Raw genomic sequence first — 16,576 nt, 5'->3', positions numbered from 1 at the left:
TATTTTGGTTCTCAAGGTACCGATTTGGAGTGGGTCACAATTCGACCTACATCCATAATATGCATGCGATAGGTTGTGCATTGTGACCCACTATGATTGGCAACATTCACAGACATGGTAGCCTGTTGGGGTCAGCAGAACACCATGGGCTTCATTTACAAGCCCCCTAGCGGCACTTTTGCACCACTGGAGTGAAATTTCTTTGACTCTCCGGTGGTACAATGTGCCCAGCATATTTACAAGGCCAAGCAAAGCCACTTTGTATGGCTTTTCATAGCCTTGGAACTATGTGCCTCTTTCACACAGAACACTGCGTGAAAGGGGCGTTCCATGGGTGTTGTTGTGGGTTTTCCCACAAAACACCCATGAAATCTAAAGCATTCCCAGATTTATGAGGAATCGTAAACCTGGGAATGTGTCAGATTCTAATGCCACCCCGGTGGCGTTAGGGAGGAACAAAAAGGAGAGATATCCTTATTTCTCCTTGTTTATTCCTCTTTCTATGTGTGCTGCATTCTGCAGCCACATAGAAAAAGGAAAACTCGTCTCTACCTTCCTGCACAAAAACAATCACCCCTACATACAGACACCTTTGCAGCATGGCACAAGGGGCCTGCATTGGCACGACAACCAATTGTGCACCAGGGTAGGTGAAAAGGATAGGTATGCGCCGTATCTGAGATACGGCCCATTCCTGCCCTTTTCTTTTGATGCACGGCAGTGCAGCAAGATTCCTTGCTGCGCTGTTCTGCTCCAAAACTATGTAAATGTTGTCCCATGTCTGTGATTGCTTTAAAATAAAGTAACCATATTTTTTAAATGCAGCCCTCTTTCCTGAAAAGCAAAATGTAGTGCATTAAAAAAAAAAAGATAAAATGATACAAATCTTTCTAAGGAGCAGGCAATAACCCCATGGACCATTGCCTGCTCCTAAAAAACGTTTTGGTGAACATTCACAAATGGGAAGGGTCTCTTGACGAGGTTGTAAAATATTAGCGTATTGTGACCGGATTTCGAACCAAAAACGTTAATACATCCCTAAAAGAATTGGTATTTTGAAGGTGTACCCTTCCATGCCCCTTCTAAATACCAATCCGGTATCTCTTTCCAAACCCAATTAGTGATTCTTTAAAATATTACTGAATCACTAATTGGGTTTGGTGAATTTAAAAATGCCATTTTGCCGTCGTAAAGGTTCTGATTTTACAAATCAAAGCCTTATCGACCGTAAAATGGCATGATAATTGAGGGCCCCAGTCTGTGAACAAAGCTGTACTAACCAGTGGCGTAGGTGGTACCCGGTGCGGAAAATTACTTGTTACCTCCCCCCCCCCCTCCAGTACAAAATGCAGAGACAGACTTCGGGGGAAGGAAACACCCCCTCCCCTTCCTTATCCTTATCCATACGCGTTCCACCATTTAGTCACCCCCCTCAGTGATGACACCCGGGGTGGCCCGCACCCCCCTTCCTATGCCGCTGTTACTAACAAAGCTTTAAGAGATGTGCGAAATATAATTGACCTAATATGAAAATAAATACATTGCACTGAAATTGAAGAATCAACTAAAAATACTTTGGGGGTACATTTAATAGCTGAATGGTAAGCCATAAGCTGACAGCAACCAAGGCAGGGGCAATGTAGCCACCAGTCGATTCCAGGTTATGAGAGCAGCCTTCAGGCATCCTTTTCAACCCAACAATTCTCTGCATGGTCTGCTGGTCCATACATAAAATGGAGAAAGCAAAATTACAAAACATGGCAATTTAAGAACTGTGGGGCATATTATTAAGGGGGGCGATGGGCAATTTTTGCCGCTTTAGTGGCCGTTTTTGGCCGCTAAGTGGTGAAAATTCTATCGCCCTATTAGCAAGCTATTGCTAACAGCAGTTAGCGACAGCTTGTAGGCGATAGTGAGCGGTTTGGGGCCCGCTTTGCATGTTAGCGATAATTATCGCTAATGACATGCAAAGTGGGCGTTCCCAACCCGTTAGCGACTGAAAGCAGTCGCTAACGTCGCTAACTCCTATTAGCAAGACAGGCTTAGCGAAGGCAATATTCGCGCTAAGCGCGAATATCGCCAAAAACGAACACCTGCCCAGACCAGTTCTTAGCCATGTTATCCAATGGGAATCTGTATGATTCGGTAAAATTACCTATTTTGCAAGGGGAACAGGGTGTCACTTTGACACCCTGTTGCACCCCTGATTTTGACTTGTGTGCCATATGACTCACATACATGCCCTCAGGGCATGTATGTGTGCCACATGGCACAGGTGTACATGCACAGATGTGCATGTACACTGGAATTCGTTATTTACCATGCAATTGTATTACATGGTAAATACCGAATCGGTAATGGCCTGTGGCACTGTTTGAAGTGCCACCTACATCTGGATTTACCGGTTCGGTAAATTTACAGATTCGGTATTTTACAGAATCTGTAAATTTACCGAATCGGTAAATATACCGATTCTGTAAATGAAATGCCCCCTACATGTCAAACACCAAATACCGGTCGGTATTTGGTGTCCTACATCTGGCCCTTAGTCGCTAATGCGTGAATATGGCTGTATTCTCAGAGATATTCACGCTATCGCCGGAAAAATTATCGCTTTGGAGATAAACGTTGCTAATAGCACGTTATCTCAGCAATAATTTCCAGCGATGCTTAGCGATAAAAAATCGTTGCTAAACCTAGTTAGCGATAAATATCGCTAATCGTTGGTAATATGCCCCTGTGTGCTTAAAAACTGGCATGGCAGATAATAAACACCTACGTTAGACAAAAAAAACATAGGGAAACTGTGAATGATTAATGCGAAAAATTACCTTTTTGTAAAAAAGTGAGATGGATGGACCCTGTAGTTACTCTGCCTTCTTTGACTCATTCAAAATCTGTTCGACTCCCAAAATTGTTTAGATTGGTTTCCATGAGATTAGTTAAAAACACATTGTAGCTATTAATATGGTAACCATGCACGTTACAGTGTAGCACCTAAGCAGAGCCTGGGGCGCATGCCAGAGCACACGAGAGGTGGAGAGAACCCGGTGAGAGTGGAAAAGTACCAGTAGACACACCTAACCTGTTTCAGTATCTACTGGTAAACTAGCATTAACGAGCATTACTGGCAATTTGCAGTAAAGGGAGATGCAGCCTATAAATTAGGGCTTTTACATGCACTGATAGGTTTATATTTTTATAGCACTCTAGCAGACAAAGGGGAGGCGTGTTTATTGCGGATGCTACCTCTGACCTTGACAATGCAGATGTTTCAAAGTCACAGTGGTTGGAGCAGGTTTTTCCTGTGGCTGAGTTAAATAGTTCTTAAACGAAATACCCAGGGAATCACACACCTGTTGGGCGGTGAAGGCCAGGGTTGCCTTCATGAACACTACTACTTAAAAGAATGCACTCTGATTTGTGTGATGTCCTCCTACCCTGCTGTTACGTGCCAGGGGCTAGCAGGAAGTGAAAGGTCTCCTGCAGATGTACCTTATCACCTTCTTCTAGGGACAGAGACCCAACTCCACTTTTGATCTGAGTCCAAACTGTGAACTCTGTGTCGACATAGGGGTCTGCAGGTTGGGGCTACTTTAAAGCAATGGGGCCGGTTCACAGAACTAACTTAAGACAAAATCCTAAACTTACTACTTTTGGTATTCACAGAAGGCATTTAGTAGTAGTAAAGTTAGGATTTTGTCTTAAGTTTGACTTAAGACAGACTTAAGACAGACTTAATACAGACTTAAGACAAACTTAAGACAGACTTAAGACAGACTTAAGACAAAATCCTAACTTAAATCTGTCTTAAGTCTGTCTTAAGTCTGTCTTAAGTCTGTCTCAAGTTTGTCTTAAGTCAAACTTAAGACAAAATCCTAAATTTACTACTACTAAATGCCTTCTGTGAATACCAAAAGTAGTAAGTTTAGGATGTTGTCTTAAGTTAGTTCTGTGAATCGAGCCCACAGTGTCTGTTGGGGGGCATGCCTTCAGTACAATAGAGCATGATTCACCTATGCAACTGTAACAGACTGTGCTTCCAGCAGCGGCTCATCTGCTATGGCGGAGGAGCGTCGCCTCCCCTGCTGAAAAAAAGGAAACATTTAATGATAATCATTTTATTTTTCTTCCTCTGCTAGAGCCAGCCAAGTCTGGCTGGGGTGGGACTATGACAAATGCAGGGGAGGTTGGAGGAGTAATGCAGCACTTTAAGTGCGCATGACGGTTTGGCCGGCTGTCTTAGGCCGGCCAAACCGTCATGGGTACTTAGGTTTCTCCAGCCAAGCTATGTTGCACAGCAGGGTTGGAGAAACAGTACAGACTCCCAGGCACTGTCTGAGTGGTAAATAGAGCTGCTCAGACCAATCCTAGCACTGCAGTCATGTTAATGAGAGCAGCGCTGGCATTGGGTGGGGAGCATGTGCTGGTTTCCCAGGGACTGCTGGGACACCATCAGGAGAGAAAGGGAGCACCGAAGTGGACAACACCGTCAGCGGCAGAACAGTTAATTTTTTTTAATTCATATTACTTCCCTAATCCCCCATCCTGTTGCCCCTCACCCACCCCGCCCCCACTTGCAGTTCCCTGGCAAAACTGGATGTAAGAGAGGGCAAAAGGCATGTGAATGCTCTCCCTGAGATGCAATGGATTCACTTCCGGTAGAATGGGGCATGTCCCTTGGCTTATCGCTATGGATGGATATTAGCTACATGCACTACACGTTGGGGCATATTAGCAACGGCCAGCGATAATTATCGCTGCCGTGCTTAGCGATAATTAGATTATCGCAGGCTATCTCTGCTTTTTATCACCCTGGTAGCTCGTAATTAACATCGCGTTACTCCAGGGCGATAAAAATTCCAGAGATCGCGAGGTTATCTCCCTTTTGTAGGGAACATCGCTGGTTTTCCAGCGATGTTCCCTACAAGAGGGCGATAACCTTGCTGATATGACCCACAGGGTCGTATCAGCACAATCCCCCCCATGTTAGGGGTGGCTAAGTCAAGAATTTAACAGACATTGGGGCAGATTTATGAAGGCCTTGAGCCGCCGGTGCGTCATTTTTAACATGGGAAAAAGTGACGCACCGGCGGCGCAAGGCCTTCATAAATCTGCCCCATTATTTTTTGGGGAAAACAGCAGTTTTTAGCCAAAAAAGCGGAGATAAAGCCCTTGTAAATATGCCCGTTGTGCCTCTGCCCTGCGCATTATTCACATCTACGCTCTATGCAAGAAACAAAGTCACTCCACACCAGGCTTCCCTCATCAATGGTCATCTTGCAGTTTTTATCATCTGGCCAACGTTGGCCACATTGAGAGCACACAAGAGAACCAGTCTACATTCACAACAGGCCCTAAACTAGCCTAACTGATGGGCACAAGGAGATATTTGTTGATAGTGGCAGAGAATCAAAAGACCAATAGGATTATCTAGACCTGTGAGTAAGAGCAAAACAGATGTTAATACAATTTTGGCCCATTTATACATTTGCTTCCTTACGAAGGTGAATGTAGTATGCACTTTCTCCTGTTTTTTGCAACAACAAATACCACCAGCTGAAAGCTAGAGGTTATTGCATTTGCGAAACAGTGTGCAAGGCCAATAAGCATGGGTAAATCAGGTACAGATACTGCTTGCTTACATTATTACCCATAATTTAAAAACTGAGGTACAAACATATTGCCCAATGTCAACCGTATTTGCATTAGGGTGCTCTTGCACCAGTTATTACGATAATAACCAAAATGTATGGCCAAAATATTTTTCCTTCCATGCATGTCCCCCATCAACACAGAGATTAAGCTTGCAGGTTTGAACAGAAAGGAGCCTATTACGAGTTTGACGGTGCGGCGGCGGGGCAACGCCAAACCTGCGTGAACACCCCCCGTCCTATAATGACTTTCACAATTATTAGCGGGCGATTCCTTTGACGTTCCCACAGGCGGTGCCTATAATATAGGCACTGCAATGGGAACGTCAAAAACAGTTACAGCACAGCATGGACTGAAAAGTCTATGCCGTGCTGTAACTTCTGTGCATGCACACAGTAGAGTACATGTTGCGGCCCCCTGTGCATCCACAGGGCGTGAGGCAAAAGGGGGTCCTGTAGGCCCTCTATGTTTCTTCCCCACCAGGGTTTTCATGGAGCAAGAACCGCCAAGAAAACCCTGGGAGAGAGTAAACTAGTGAAATGTTTGGCGGGACCACGATGGTTCCCCACAAGCATATAGATGCCTCTGGACCGCAATGCCACCACCAGGGAATGGCGGTTCCCTGGCAGAGTCGGTCGGTGGCATGATCACTAAGGTCATAATGTGGCAGTTGTAAGACCGCCACCACACCACAAGTCTGGCGGTCAGAGGACTGCCAAACTCGTAATTAGGCCCTTAGTGTTCCGCTCATGCTTTCAATCTATCTAGATTTTGGGTCTTGTTTTCCTATGCCAAAACATTAGTCTTCATTAGTCTAAATGCATGTTTGTGGGTTTTACTTTGGCAACAGAGATTTCTCTCACTACCTAAAACTGTCTCTACCTGTCAGTTATCACTGGCCATTATCTGCAGTCTTGGCACCACACTTTAAGAGGGTGTGTGGTGTCTGCAATGCATCTATGTTCTTCCCACCTGAATTCTTACTGCATATAGGGCTAGATGTAGGTAAATCTTATTTACCGATTCATAAATACCGAATTTTACCGATTCAGTATTTACGAATCGGTAAGTAAGATGTAGGTAAAAATTCAGCAATTTTTACTGAATCGGTAGGATTCGGTATTTACCGATTCGGTAATTACCGAATCGGTATTTGCCATTGATTCCTATGGGCCTTGAAGCCCATAGGAATCAATGGCAAATACCGATTCGGTAATTACCAAATCAGTAAAAATACCGAATTGCCAAGGGGGACAGGGTGTCACTTTGACACCCTGTTACACCCCTGTTTCTGGATTCTGTGCCATGTGGCACACATACATGCCCTTAGGGCATGTATGTGTGCCACATGGCACAGGTGTGCATGCACAGATGTGCATGTACACAGGAATTCGTTATTTACCACCCAATGGTATTAGGTGGTAAATAACTAATTCTAAAGGCCCTTTAGCACTGTTTAAAGTGCTACCTACATAAGAAATAACAGATTCGGTAATTTTATTGATCGGTAATTTTACCGAATCTGTAAAATTACCGATTCGGTAAAATTACCGAATCTGTATGATTTTGCAACCCCTACATGCCAATGTCCAAATACCGGTCGGAAACGGCCCAAAGTCGGTATTTTCGGCCGTTTCCGACCGGTATTTGGACACCTACATCTGGCCGATAGTGCTTATTTAAAGAATCTTTGTATGAGGCTTCTGTACATGGAATGTGGTCACTGGGTGGGGGTCAGAGTGACAGGAAAGCTACTTCCATGGGTTGTTATGTCTATGCATGTTAACAGAATAAAGAAGAAAAAATATCTTGTCTTGTGCTTCGTTACTGCTCAGAATTAGAGATGAGGATGTGAACATGCAGTCATTCATAGAGAAAGTTACTAGTGATAGTAATAAGAGGGAGGGTTGCAGGAGAGCCAGGTTCTTTGCAACATACCTAGAGGCAGTAGGAGGTGATATATTCACTGTAAATTGACCATGCTGAAGCAAAATCTGGGTATTGGAAGCAGGAAAATACTAAAGACACAACCAAGATCGTTTAAACCAACAAGAGACAGGTGATAACAACACTTTGGATATGGACAAGGCCACTGGAAGTATGCGGCAGTGGAGGGCTGAATTATGCAGCAGGGTTCAGTAAAACACCCAACAAGAAAAGGCAAACAATGCTGCATTATGCAAATTTTTAGATAGCATGACTTCATTATTTTGTCAATTTTAAACTTGTTAACACTGTTTGGGTATTAGTTGCACCTTTTTGGTGCCAGTTTAACACTCAAATATAGCAATTAGCAACAGAAAGGTAACCAGTCAAACTTTGCAAAGGGCCTTCCACTGCATGGAACACGTGTCACTACATCTTTAGTAATTTATGAACCGTTTAAGCAGGAAGCATTTTTTTCTACAGATTATGCAGCAGATGATGGATTATGTGGCAAATGCGGCAAATCTATATTTATGCGAAAATCGCTGCTGCCGCACAAAAACATAATTCCAGTGCCCCTAGATGTGTATGAAGAATCCAAAGACAAATATGAGGTTTCCAGGAAAGCATTGGTTAACCGCATGCGCGCTAGCGGTTTTCCCGCTGCGCGTTGCGATTCGCAAAAACCCGCGTTACATGACGAGCTCAGCTCGTCATCAGCGTACGGCAGGTTACGCCCATGACGAGCTGAGCTCGTCATCAGTCCCGAAGGGGTTAAGAATTTAGATAAAACAATAGGTTCTGTTGTAGAAAAGCATAGACTTTTCTCTAGGATATAGTTACCTGGTGAAACAATAGAATAATATGTAGCTGTGTTGCGTGCCTTGCAGCGTCATTCAAGTTCACGGACCAACATGAAGAAATAGTATGTTGCAAGAAGAATGAAAAACATCCCTTGGTATTTCAAGGAACTGAATACTGGCCAAACAGGTAGAAGGTTAGTACACTCAGGAGAAACATCAAGCATGAATGCTGTACAGACTCATTTCAGTAACAAAGTGGAAATATTAGGAGAGACATCATTGGCAAGGCACAGTATAAACATGTTTACTATAGTTGTGGTAGCACTAAGAAGGCAGTGTTAACTGCCCTGCTCTGAAGACTAGAAGCTTTAAATGCAAGAAATTAGGGTATTTTCAAGAACATGTCAATCAGAAATGCTAGACAAAACTGCCACTGCTGTGCAAAACGTTAATAATAACAAGACGTATTATATAACTGACAGTGATGAAGAAGTTGTAGAAGTCCTTGTTGTGTGAGATGAACGTAATGTGAGGTGGACAGTGCTCCTGACCCATATCACCCTCCATGGTGTTTAATCAATATTAAGGGTGAGGTGGTATACGTATGGGCAGATTCATGCCCTCCTTACACTATAATAGATAAAACAAGGTAGGAGAATGTTGCCTTAACGACTGGATACAGATATGGAACCAGAAGAGTACTGCATAACTAAATTACCCATAATGGGATATTTCTGGACTGATCTTGAGTACATAGCTAGGAAAACCCATAGCAAGGTATATGTTGTAGTAGGTTTAGGCCTGTAGGAAAGTAGGATCTGCTTTTATGGTTACCCTCACGTTATGCCTGGTGCTATGCTGTTTCTGACTAGTCTGACTGGGATCCGGCTAACCAAGACCCCAGTCTATGGGCTTTCTCCCCTAAATTGGTTATGGTGAGTACTTAGGTGCATCCCAGATGGGATACTGGTGTACCCTTATAAGTCCTTTGTATATGGTACTGAGGTACCCAGGGCATAGGGACACCAGTGGTCCCCCATGGGCTGAAGCATGTATTATGCCACCTGCGGAAGATTACTCAAACTATAACTGAAGGCCTGCCATTGCAGCCTGTGTAAGCGGGTACTAGCACCAATTACAACAGATATAGGTTTCCCTATATCAGCGGTCACTGCACTTAAAACCTATAAGTCACCACTAAGGCAGGCTTTTCGATCCTGAAGGCAGGGTGCTTGGCTATAAGTGTGAGGGTGCCCCTGCATGAGCAGGACACCCCTACAACTTCGAAGGCCATTCTCCCGGGTTGTAAGTCCATCAGTCATCACAATTCATAGTGACCATGCGTCATTACGCAATTACCATCTCTAAACTGGCTGTAAAACCTGTCATGTTTAGTATCAAACATCTTGGAATCATGCACCCACACCGTAGACGGTGTGGGAGGCATGATTCCATGCACTGTAAAGCTCCTCTGGGAGGCCCTCGGTGCTCCCAGTACCAGTCTTCCGAGACCTAGACAGCACAATATGGCTGCTGCCAACATGAGACACAAGTCTGCCCTCCTGCTGCTGAGCCAAGCTCGAGCAAGGGAAGGCAGAACAATAGGTATCCAGTAACAGGGAGGTGTGACCACCCCTCAGACAGGTGGGAGAGCTTGCCAGCGCCATTCCGTCTACTTGAGGGGCACATTTGTTGGCCTCCTTGTATAATCCAGTTCAAACCAGCTCAGGGAGCCGCTGGCTCGCATTCTGGTGCGAAACTGGACAAAGGACATGGTAGTATCCTCCCCACTGTCTGACCCCTCCCCTGGGAGGAAACCCTGAATCGTCCCACCCCTTTCCTTAGGATACTTAAGGGCTTACCTGAAGATGGGTCCCTAGATTCGTCATGGAACAATATTAATTTCAAGACATTACTTCTTCGACCGTCTGGGCACTCTGGACTTTGCTTGACCTTGCTCTGGGCTCTGAGATTGCAACTGGGAAGACTCCTACTGCTCCTGGTCTCATCGTCCTGCACGTCTGCTGCAACGTCTGTGCCTGTGCTACATAAGGAACCTTCCACAGCATGTGGAAATCCAAGATACCTGAAGGAATCTTCTTTGAACCCTTCAAGTGAAGGAGTCACTTTCCTGGATCTGCAGGTACTGCAATGAAGCTTACCAGTCTGCTGATCCCAAGCTCCCACAAAATCCAAGAGGCACAGCAGCACAGGACGGTGTTCTTCATATCCCTCAAGGCCAGCCATGTTCTCTCAACAAGTTTGAGGCCAGTATCCCTTGTTGGAGCTGTAGGAACCGAACCCCTGTGCATTGCGTAAACTTGTCATTGCAAAGGTTTGTTGGCTTCCTTCCTCCAAGATCTTTGGGCTCCAAGTAGCCCTGACCTCAAGCATCTCCTGTGACCATGAACTTTGTCCTCACCACATCACTTGCACCATGGGCCTGCATCTTTAGTGAGCTGCTCGAGGTATTTTTGCAACTCCGGTACCTATGGCCTATGGGTCCTCTTGAGGGTCTTCTTTGATTTGTGGGCTCCCCTGATTGCTTGGGGTCTTCCCTGACTCACCTGCTTGTGGTAAGTCGCCTGGGCATTGCTGGTGCCGACACTACACCTTCTTCACTTTCCATGTTGTTTGCAGTTGCCAAGGCTTGTTGGTTCTCCCGATGGACTCCAACCCCTCAACTCTCGAGATTCGACATAGGACAATTTGTAAATGGCTCCTGGTCTTCCACAGCATTGCCTGGTCCACACATCTGCAGCTCCAATGTCACCGTCAGCTCTCCTGCATCACCCGACATCGGTAGGCATTCGTCTTCCATGCTTCCTGGTCACTCCTGAGTGGCATAGACTCTCTTCTCTCTGCTTGCAGGTACTTCTCATCTTGAATCCACCTTTGGGTTCCACTGGACCCTTTCGCCTTCTCCAGCAGGGGCATCTTCCAGAAGTCCTCCATTGAGTTCGACAGCGGTTTCCGAGACCACTTCACAACTATGCACCCGGCTTCCCTGGTGTAGGTATCCTGGTTCCTGGGGTATCCATGGGTGGGGTGCCTCTCCAACCTTCTGTCTTCCACAGGTTTCTTCAGGAACCACTGGGAAGGGTCCTTCTTCTTTAGTATTGCAACTGTGACTTACCCATTGAGTTGTTCTGAGCCCAAGGTCGTGTTCCCACTCTGCAAACTGCCTCCGTGGGGTTCCTAGTTACTTACCTCGGGTGGTTGCTTGTGTCCCAGGTATTTCGATGTGTTCTGGTTATAGTCTTGGCTTCAGTAGTGGTTCGCATACCACTATTTCACTATACAGTTTGGTATCCCCCTGGCGACCACTGTATATCTGTGCTACTTACCTGTTTTTATTGCAAAGTATAGTGTGCATTGTGTATATCTTCAGGTATAAGATATCTGTATGTGTTAATGAGTGTCTTATAATAAATACATATTTTTATAAATACACTGTGTGGTTCTTTTACACTTAATCTATACCAATAAGATTATTGTGGTGAAACAGCTGCTTTACACTGCTGGACTAAGCTTGCAGGCTGCTCTCCACAGCTCCCACTTAGAGAGCTTTCTAAGATTGTCTAAGACCACTAAAATCACCATAAGGGTTGTCTGGGTTAGTGCAGAGTGCCCGCTTACATAAATGTGCACCATTTAACAAGCCAGCTTCTCACAAGGCCTAATTAGGTTGGAGGAAGCAACGTGGTCTAGGAATGAGTCTTATACTCGCTCATCGAGAACAAGTATTGCTTGTGGAGGATGACAATATAAAAAAATTAATGAATGATATTCCAAAACTGTTTGCAGAGCAGCTGGGATGTCTTAATATTTGAGCACCATGGTATATTGAAGCTGGAAGCAATAATAAAGGTGCACAAAGTGAAGAATGTTCCCCTGGCTCTTAGAGACTGATTGAAGAAAGAACTGAAAGGGTTGTGTGCTAATGGTATCATAGAACAAATAGAATCCTCAGAATGGCTCACCGCCTTAGTTTTAGTGAGGAAACGCAATGATAAAATTCAATTGTGCAGTGACCTGAGAGTTCTGAACAAAAGCACATGGGTGGGTCCCATTCCCTCCTGCACAGTAATAAAAGATTGAGGAGTGTACGGGGAACTATGTACTTCGATTCCTTGAACCTGTCCAGTGCCTATAACCAAGTGCGCTTACATTTTGAGTTAAGGTGCCTTGGGTAATTTGTAACACTTGACGGCAGAAATCACTTTATGGGTACTCCCTTTGGTGTAGTGTCTGCATCTGCAGTGTTTCCACGGATAATGCAAAGATTGTTGGGTGGTTTGCTTTTCCAAGGTGATGTTAGTGTGAGGATAAAATCAGGAAGAACTTGTGATGTATTACACAAGACCCTGGTAAGCTGGAAGAGGCTGACTTACTGTGAGTGTATGGAAGTGTAAGTTTGAGAGTAGAGAAGGTGGAGCTCTTTAGACATACGTTTTCCAGTATTAGCGTGAAAGCCAACATTGAAAATGGTGGAGCCACCAAGAAAGCACCTGCTCCAGTTGACAAAGAGCAACTGTGTTTCCCTGCTAGGTTTGGCGGAAAATTATGCAAAATTTCTTGATCATTTTGTCGATCATTTTCAACATCTAAGGAAACTAATGAAGAAAGGGGTACAATCTGCATGGTCAGAGGAGACTCAGCAAGCATTTTTTTTAAAAAAAAGCTAAAGTTGCCAATGCTATAGCATTAAAGCTGTTTAATCCAAGGGACAAAACGGTCATCAGTGTGTGCACATTAGGTGCTGTGTAAATGCAGGTAAAGGATGGGTGTGAAAGAGCTGTAACATTTGCATCACAAAGTTTAAGGGGTGGAAAGAGCACGTATATTCCATTGTAGAAAAGGAGTCATTAGCCTGTTTGTGGGGAGTGCATTATTTCAGAACATATTTCTGGGATGCATCATTTGAACTATGTACAGATCACAAGCCATTTGTAAATCTATTCCCAGCATGAGGTGCCAGTAGAAGAACACCTCGCCTTGCCAAGTGGATATTTAAGCTCTAGGAATATTCATGCACTATCAAGTACATGCCAGAATAAAGAATACATATGCTTACTGTTTGTTCCAGTTAACACTTCAGGTTGTTGATCCAGGGGACGATGATGAATGGTTGCTTGTGGACATTGAAGGTTCTTGTAGGGGAACCATTTCTAAGGAAGAATGGAAACAAGCAGTGTCTGGTTATGGGATCTTGCAGTCACTCATGAAGGTAATTACTAGACCTTGGTGGGATTCCAATTATACTGCAGTAATTAGAGTAATTTCAGTAATTCCGTGGTAATCTCTGTTGCAGAATTACTGATAATTGTGTGATTACTCCTCCTCGCACAAATGCGATTCCTTAAATGCAATCAAATTTTTAGGAATTCCAAAAAATGGCGGTTTTTGGAAAACTGTTTCATGCATACCAAAAAATGATTTTGGAATCGCAAACGGCCGAATTTTCCGATTCGCACCATTTGCGACTCCAAAATCGTTTGATGCATGTGGCCGAAGGTGAGCACACGTAACTGCTCGCTATTTGTGTTCTGTTGCATTTAGTGCTATTCCTTAGTGCAAAATGGATTCTTGCTTCAATTTTGGAAGTGAGGGGGCATTTTTGCTCTAAGAAATAGCGCTAAACGCAAAATTGCTCCTCTTGTGTAATTCCAAGTAATCTCATGTAATTCCTGCATAATTCCACATGATTACACTACACAGAATTAGGAGAGTTATGCCACCCCTAGTAATTACTAATGATATTAATAAGAGCAGGGGTTGCCTGAGGTTAGAGTTGAATGACTTTATGATGGTGCAGAGTGAATTGTCTATTCTTGACAGAATGGTAGTAACATCGCATATGATAGTGGTCCAGGTAGAGCTGCAGAGCAGGATGCTATTTTTGATACATGAGGGACATGGTAGGATTTCCTTCTTGAAGAGGATAACACAAGCTGATTTCAGGTGGCTCGGCATGGATTGGGAGATTGACAGATTTGTTTGCGGTTGTATGGCTTGTATGTGTAGTGATAAGTCACATGTAGATAGGGACTCACCCCTAGCTCCTGCTGAGTTTCCAAAGAAATGCTGGAATAAGGTGGCTTTAGACATCTGTGCTTCCTTCTGTTGTCCGGGTGTGGAAGATGAGCATACTTTGGTGACAATTGATTACCATTCCCTGGTGGTTCAAAGTTGTATTACTGAGGGAAATCAAGTTGTCCAATTTAGGAATGTGAGGAAGTTTTTAAGAGAGGAGAGTTTCCCAGAGAGGTAGTGACAGATAATGGGCCACAGTTTATCTCTCAAGAGTTTGAAAATTTCCTGAGGCTTAAAGGAATCCATCATCATAAAACAGAGCAATACCATCCATGTGAAAATGGTCTAGTTGAAGATTTTACTAGAGCGCTTGGTGAAAGTGTGCGGTTAGCAATGCAGGGTTGGTTGGATTGGAAACAAGAAGTTTTTAAAAATGTGGAATCACAGGACAACTCCATATTCAGTGACTGGAGAAACTCCCTTTAGGTTATTGAAGGGCAGAGTGCCATGTACTTCTGTTTCACCAGCGTGGAAAGAATGCCAGGAGTAGTGATTAGACGAAGAGTAAAGCACAACTGCGGTGATCATATGCGTAGTTTCTCAAATTGAACCCTTTTTTTTTAAAAACAAACTTTATTGCCTTTTACATATCCCTCAGCCATTACGCTGATGGCTGCACAGGTAAATGCATAAACGTTTGGAATTTCCCCTGGCTGAAATATATCAGGCAGGAATTTGACAGGCTAGGTTGCCCTTCATTATGGACTAACCCTGAAGAAGCGTGTAGGGGTATATCCCGGAGGGAGTTAGTTAGTCTGTATTATGATCAAAATTTGTCTGCATGTCTAACTAATGCTTAAATTGGGACAATGACGAGATCATTCTTGGGTCTAAAAGATCACTATAAACTTGAGTCTGCTTTTGGTAGGTATACAACCTTTACAACGCAACTTTTACAACGCACTACCATTACAACAAAACTTTTACAACGCAAAATCCATTACAACGCATGCATTTACAACGCAGTCATTACAACTCATGACACTACAACGCACACCACTACAACGCATGCCATTACAACGCAGTCATTACAACGCATATCATTACAGCGCATAGCATTACAACACATAGTACCCTACACTATCCAACACTTACCCTACTATTGCACCCCCTGGAGTTAGAATAGTAATTTTTACCCCTACACTATCCAACACTTACCCTACTGTTGCACCCCCTGGAGTTAGAATAGTAATTTTTACCCCTACACTATCCAACACTTACCCTACTGTTGCACCCCCTGGAGTTAGAATAGTAATTTTTACCCCTACACTATCCAACACTTACCTTACATGCAATATAATGTAATGCGTTGTAATGGTATGCATTGTAAATGTAGTATGCGTTGTAGTGAAATGCGTTGTAAAGGTAGTTTCAAAGAATTTGTTGTAATGGTATGCGTTGTAATCGTGTGCGTTGTAATGGATGTTGCGGTGTGAAAAATGCGTTGTAAAGGTAGGCGTTGTAAAAGTATGCATTGTAACATCATACATTCCTTTTGATATCATCAGCCCTAATGCTCATAGGAAGCTGTATCTCCAATGGAGATATGACTCCCTACCAATAAGAACCTTGACCACTCGTTGGCACCCCAATGCCCCCAGAAACTGTCCTGCGTGTAGTGCTGAATTAGAGACTGAGTTACACATGGTCTTTTTTTGCCCTTCCTACAAGATTTCTAGGAAGAAGTGGATTATCCCTATCTGCAAAAACCTGGGCATTAGGCAGTGTTTTCACTCCTACCGAATATTAAAAACAGATTTATCGCTAATAATTGTTTTTGCGGTTACGAAATTCTTGGCTGCCAATGTGGAATACCAGAAGAAAATATGTGGCAAAATGAGATGGAATGTAACTACGCAATTGCTCAGGTGTTTCGGGGGTTGTGTGTGACCAGAGGCTCTCCTGGCTGATTGGCCTTTGATTCTAAGATAATGCTTTATTCACAATGTTTTTTATGGTATTTGTACTTCTGTACTCTTTTTAACAATTGTAATGATGTATGATGAATTTTACTCTGTATGCTTTTATGACATCTTTTATGTCGAAAAAAAGACGAAATGATGATGATGAAATGCATAACATTCTCAGGAGCATTA

Source organism: Lissotriton helveticus, chromosome 10, assembly GCF_964261635.1.
Source record: "Lissotriton helveticus chromosome 10, aLisHel1.1, whole genome shotgun sequence".
NCBI classification, from domain to species: domain Eukaryota; kingdom Metazoa; phylum Chordata; class Amphibia; order Caudata; family Salamandridae; genus Lissotriton; species Lissotriton helveticus.
Note: the sequence above shows the minus strand (reverse complement) of the source record.